Consider the following 7,270-nt stretch of genomic DNA (forward strand, 5'->3'; position numbering starts at 1 on the left):
TTTTTAAGATTTTATTTATTTATTTGACAGAGAGAGAGACAGCCAGTGAGAGAGGGAACACAAGCAGGAGGAGTGGGAGAGGAAGAAGCAGGCTCCTAGTGGAGGAGCCTGATGTGGGGCTTGTAGTTTCATTGATTTTTCTCCATTTTTTCTTAATTTACCAACACTTTCTATTTTGTTATTATTTCCCTTTATTTCATTTTCATTTAATGTGATCTCATTTTATCACTTCCTAAAGTGGAAAGTTAGATCATTAGTTTTAATCCTTTTTCCTTCTCTAATGTAAATCTTTAAAGCTATGAAAAATTTCCCCTTAAGCACTGATATAAGTACATCCCACAATTTTTTATATACTCTATTTTCATTTTCATTCATTTTTCAATGTTTTTGAATTGTCCTTGAGATTTCTCCCTTGGCTCATGGACTCTATTCAAACATATTGATTGATTTTCCAGTTATTCCTAGATTTGCTTGTTATTCATTTCTAACTTTATTCCATTGTAACCAGAAAACAAATATTTGATTATTTCACCTCTTAAATTTATTGAGTATTTTTCACTGCCCAGGGTATATCTTTGTGAATGTTCTATGTGCACTTGGAAATAATTTCTGTCCTGTAGTGCATGGGTGGAGTTGGTTGACAGTGTTATTTTTTAATATTTTTATTTCCATCTGTACTATTAATTACAGAAAAAGGAATGTTGAAATCACAGGCTATAACACAGACCATAGTAGATTTGTCTACTCCTTCAGTTCTATCAATTCTTTTTAAAGATTTTATTTATGTATTTGACAGAGAGAGACAGCCAGTGAGAGAGGGAACACAGGCAAGGGGAGTGGGAGAGGAAGAAGCAGGCTCATAGCGGAGGAGCCTGATGTGGAGCTCGATCCTGGGACTCTGGGATCACGCCCTGAGCCGAAGGCAGACGCTTAACAACTGAGTCACCCAGGTGCCCCAGTTCTATCAATTTTTAAAAATTTATTTAGAATCGGTTACAATGTGCAGACATTTACATTTTCGTATCTTCCTAAAGAGTTAATCATTTTAACGTGATCAAATGTGTTTCTTTATTACTAGAAATATTCCTTTTGCTGAATTCTAGTTTGCTGGAGTTCCAGTTTGTTCTGAATAGTGTTTGAATGACATATCTCTTCAAATACTTTTTCATTTAACCTATGTATGTCTTTACTTTTAAAGTGTATTCTGTGATAGACTACCTGTAACTTCCTTTTGCTTTATTAATATAGCCTTACGATTTCTGCCTTTTATTTGGAATGTTTAGACAATTATATTTAATATAACTAGCAATACTTGGGATTACAGTCTATCCTGCTGTATGTTTTATTGTTCCATCTTTTTATCCATGTTTTTATTCTGTTTTCCTCTTTTCCCTTGTCTTATTTTGGAGTGAGTATTTTTAGAATTCAACTTCATCTTTGTATCATTAGCTGTATAACTTCATTTTATTTTTATAGTGATTTCCAGTATTTAAATATTTATATTTAACTTATCACCATCTACTGTCATACCACTTACATGTATACCCTTAACCAATGCTATTTCACATATTTAAGGCCCATATATTGATAGCCTCCCTAATTCTTCCTTCCATTCTTTGTCTTATTTTTGCATAGATTTATTTCTATGTATGTTATAAACTCAAAAATGCATTACATTTAATAACTGATTTTTAAATAAAATTTTTAAATGAGAAAAAATGCCTTTTATTGTTACTCACATATTTACTGTTTCTGGCATTCATCATGCCTTTGTGTGGATACAGATTCCCATGTGGTGCTACTTTCCTTCTGCCTAAAGAACTTTCTTTAGCATTTCTTGTAATGCAGAAAACTTTCTCAGTTACTATTTGTATGAAAATTATCTTACTTTAATTTTTGAAGGATATTTTCTTTGGTATTTAATTTGGATTTAACAGTTGTTGTTTTTTTTTTTTTTTTTTGTCCCAGATGGACTAAAGAGATGTTGACATGATTCTTATTTTTCTTCTCTTCTATTAAACAGGTCTTTTTCTCTTCAGCATTCTTTAAGATTTTCTTTTAAAGGTTTTCAGAAATTTGAATTTGGTGTGCCTGGGTCTGATTTTCTTTATATTTCCTCAGTTTGGAGTTTGATAATCTTCTTGGATTTGTCAATTTAATTGTCATAAATTTTGGAAAATTTTTGAGTATTATTTTTTCCAATATAATTTATGTCCCCTTCTCTTTCCTTCCCTTCTGGCCTTCCAATTGCATGAGTGTTCCAGCTGATTGGTTTTCTCCCATATTTCACTCCTTCTCAGTCTATTATTTATTCAGTCTTTTTTCCCCTCTCTGTGTTATAATTTGGATAGTTTTTTGTTGTTACAGTTTCAGGTTTACTTATCTTTTTATATAATGTCTACTTTGATTTTAAATATATTTAGTGAATTTTCATTTCAGATATTGTATTTTTTTATTTTTAGAAGTTCTATTTTTTTGTATTCAAATTTCTTATCTCCTATTTTTATGTTTTCATTTCAGCCAGTTTATATGGGCTGTTATAATTGCTTATCTGTTAATTCCCTCGTTTTTGAAATTTCCAGATCCTCAACATTGTTGACTTGAATTTTGACTATGAATCATATTTTGTTGCTTCTTTATATGCCTTGTCATGTTTTATTCAATGCTTGATATTCTGAATATTCCCTTCTTGAAAATCTGGATTTTGCTATCTTCCTTTAAAATGTACAAAAAGTTGTTGTGGCAAGCAGCTAATTTACTGGAAATTTAGTTTGTTCCTGTAGAGGTTCTGTTTACTAGAATTTACTCTAAGGTATAATTGTTTGGGGATCTCTGTTAAATATCCTGTGCTTCTGTAAGTTTTGTCCTCTCTCACTTGCTACATCTTTTTTTTTTTTTTAAAGATTTTATTTATTTATTCGACAGAGATAGAGACAGCCAGCGAGAGAGGGAACACAAGCAGGGGGAGTGGGAGAGGAAGAAAAAGGCTCATATCGGAGGAGCCTGACGTGGGGCTCGATCCCATAACACCGGGATCACGCCCTGAGCCGAAGGCAGACGCTTAACCGCTGTGCCACCCAGGCGCCCCTCACTTGCTACATCTTGAACCCTGTTTAAATTCTGGGATTCGTTTGGTTTATAATTCTGAGATAGTTTTTCTTTCCTTCCTTCATCTTGTGGAGTCTCACCTCTCAAACATGCAGGTTAGTGTGTGCCTAAAGACTCAAAGGGACCTCTATACAGATTTCTAGATTTCTTTCTCTACAGATTTTTCTGATTCTTTGCCTCACAAATTCAAGCCATCTTTATTTCCCTCCACTTCAATCTCTATCTCCTCCCCTATGATAGACAACCAGGTTTTTGGATTTGTTCTTCTCTGTACCAGAGTCCAGAAATTGCTTCTAGGCAGAAAACTATAAAATCATAGAAATCATCTCATTAATCCCCTTTTTTAGGAATCATGGGTCTTTGCTGCCTGGATGTCCAATGGTTAGAAACATTTGTGTTATATATGTTCCCCAGTATTTCTTCACAGTTGTTTATACTTACAGACAGTGGGAGGGGAAGCCTCAGAGCAATGGAGGAAGAAATCTCCCTACCTTAATTTTTAACATTTATACCACTTCCTTCCTGGTACCATCTACCTTGTTTCTTGTATCATTACCTGATTCTATGGTTTCAATTCTGTTCCTAGGTATTTATAATTTAACTTTCTTGAGTGCCTAGAATGTTTCATGATCTATACGCTTTACACATTTTATATAATCTAATCCCATGGTTCCTAACTCTTTATGTATTGATCTCAAATGAAGTTATTAGATGTTTTTCTAGTATTCTCATATAAACTCTTATCCTACCAGTAAATGATTGTCTTTATTTAAAGGAAACTTAAGGAATAAAATATATATTAGCCTCTTCTTTAAAAGAAAAGGTAGATTATTGGACAATATGATTGTATAAGCTTTAAACTCTGTTCTTAAGTGGAAATTTTTTGTGATAATTTAAATATAGCCTAAGTGGTCATCACTTTCTTTCATGTCTTACTTTTTTGTTAATTGTAGCTATTTTTAGAAAAATGTTGGGTAATTGCATTCTTTTCTACAACAGATGAAAAATCATCAGTTTTAAAATTCTGAACAGAGATCTATGTTTTTATTCCTTTATTATGTTGATGGCTATTCTCTATATAATAGTAAACATTTTATTAGGTCATTGTTCTTCTACAAAGGAAAAGATATCAAATTTAAAATAAGGTAAAATGTTTATAATAAAATCATAGTTCAGGTTGTATTCTATTTCTAAATGAACTGTTGGTATTTGTCCAGTGTGTGGTCTGGGAATAAGTGCCTCTTAATATTCTATTCAAGTGTTCTTTCTTCTTCAGTGTAATTCTTCAGAAATTGAATTAGCAAATATTCTAGCCCAAATATATTCTTTTAAAATATTTTAGACTAAGTTGTTCAGTTTCTCTGTGTGTGCCTGTCTCTTTCTCTTTCCTTATAGATTTATGTTCACTGAATGTTTTATTTAATTTACCAGCCAATTCCTAAAGAGATCTTAGGGTAGTAAATTAAGTTTGTTTTCTAAAATTTAGGTACTTCTTGTGATTATTTGGCATCTATGGTGACTGCCATCTGTGAAAATTTTCAGGAAATAATCCTTTGCTGAACACTTATCTTTTCAGTTTAATGATTAATAATCTTGCATAAGAGTAGTTTATAACCTCTGGGTTTCGATTATTTTTTCAACCAGTATGAAGTTAATTTTCTAGGCTTTGACCTACTAATACTCTATTGACTCCACATTCTTGGAGAAATGTCCAAATAGCATGGGAACTTGTGATAGATACATTCATTTTGCCTGCTACTATGAAAGTAAAGATATTATTATGGAGTGCATTGAGCTGGGTGTTTTTACTAACGTTTTAAGAACAATCATTGACTGTTTGACTTTGTGGCATGGACTGCAAGGACGGCATAATCAGAGCACCATGATGAATCTGATTGACACCTCACACAATCAATATTGTAGTTTTTCTGCATTTTGTCAATCAGTACTTTCTATTAACATGTTGTTTTAAAGGTGCTTGTGTCAGGCAGAGTTAAATTTAATCTTAAGTCAGTCATTGACTCTGTGTAGAAACTTGAGCCAATTGTATCTCTCAGAACCTTAGTTCCTTTCTCTGTTAAATAGTGATAATAATTCTGCCTAGAAAAATGATGATGAGAGCCAAACTGGATAGTATAGATGTATAGTGACTGATAAATTATTTGGCAGATAGTAGATGGTTCCACAAATAGTAATTACTGTTGTCATCATCATTATTTTCTACAATATAATAACTCAGATTTATAACAATACTGAGCTACTGCAACCCTCTGATCATGAAGAGTTACACTGTATAAAACTATAGTTTGGATGTAAGGTATATGCTATTTTCTTAAAATTCTTAGTTTTTAAAAAGTGTTAGTCAGCATAGCATGCATGTCTCTATGTATTCAACAAGTGGAAATAATTCCCTTTACATATAAGATGGTGGGTTTTACTATGTGTTTGGATGATCCTTTCTTAAGAGTTTGAAGGAATGTACCCAATTATTTTTTTAAATGTTTAATCTTTCCTATTCTTTTAAATATAAGTACAGTTTTTTTATGATTGAAACATTTATTATATAATTTTAAACTTCAGATATGAGTGGTTAGCTCATACGTGACACTTAATCCATGACAAGCCATGTGCCAAGAAGTTTATAGGCATTATCCTGTTTATTTAATTTAACATAGTTCTACTGTGTTAATAATTAATGCTGTTTATAGAAAAGAAAATGAGAAAAAAAAAACCTCAGAGTCTCATTGGCTTAGAAAATCGAAAAACCTAGACAATTATTAGTACTGTTAAAAATAAAGAAAAATATGGTACACCTGGATGGCTCAGTCAGTTAAGCGTCTGCTTTCAGCTCAGGTTATGATTCCAGGGTCCTGGAATAGAGTCCCACATCAGACTCCTTGGTCAGTGGGGATCCTGCTTCTCCCTCCGCCTGCCACTCCCCACTGTGTGCACTCCCTCTCTCTCTTCTGACAAATAAATAAATATAATCTTTAAAAATATTTGAGGGGCGCCTGGGTGGCACAGCGGTTAAGCGCCTGCCTTCGGCTCAGGGCGTGATCCCGGCGTTATCGGATCGAGCCCCACATCAGGCTCCTCTCCTATGAGCCTGCTTCTTCCTCTCCCACTCCCCCTGCTTGTGTTCCCTGTCTCATTGGCTGTCTCTATCTCTGTCGAATAAATAAATAAAATCTTTAAAAAAAAATAAAATAAAATAAAAATATTTGAATGATTATAGTTTTCTATTTCATTAGGTCTTGGAGCGATCTAATTAATATAGATAGCATCCTATAAAAATGATATAATATACATCTGATAAATTTTTTGGTTTATTCTCCTTAGGAAGTAGTTAAAATAATACTATTAAATATTCAATAACCCATTTTCAAATATTTTATAGCATTTCATACTTCATTTTATACCCTTTAATCTTTTTAATAAATGTCTCTTCTCTTTGAAATTTTTTTAATAATAACTTTGAAAACAATCTTTAGTACTTCAAAGCTAACTATATTAGGAAACCGTCCCATTATTTCTGCCTCCTTTTAGAGATTTTACATATAGAATTCATGTGTGTGTGTTTAAGTCAATCACTGTAATTATAAAGAGTGTATAAATTGAGAAACAATATAGTCAATTTCTAGGCAGGTAAATTCTTTACATTTGTTGCTACAAGCTGATGACTTAAGTCTTCTGTGATAAAATCTAACCTCTTATTCCCTGTGCTTTTCTCTTTCATTTTTTCTATATTTTATAATAAGTCATCGACAACAGCTTTTTGCCTATTCAGATTGAATCTTACTTTAATAAAGTATATGGTATCATAATATTAGTATCTTTACACAAGGAGCAATCTTACATACTAGATAAACACAAAACCTAATTATCACAAAGTCCCCAAATTAAGAGATACTTCAGAAGTTATTGAATCCAGTTTTTGGTTTTTTTTTTATTTGACATACAATGTTACATTAGTTTCAGGTGTACAACATAGTGACTCAACTTCTCTCTACATTATACTATACTCACCACAAATTCAGTCTTTAAAAAGATTTTTACATTTATTTGTTAATCGTCCCAATAAGTGGTTGTGTATCCCCTATTTGAACATTAAAGTTTAAAGTAAAGAATAGCTGGTTTTTATTTTCACAGAGCTCTAATTGTT

This window comes from Ailuropoda melanoleuca, chromosome 5, assembly GCF_002007445.2.
Source record: "Ailuropoda melanoleuca isolate Jingjing chromosome 5, ASM200744v2, whole genome shotgun sequence".
Lineage (NCBI taxonomy): Eukaryota > Metazoa > Chordata > Mammalia > Carnivora > Ursidae > Ailuropoda > Ailuropoda melanoleuca.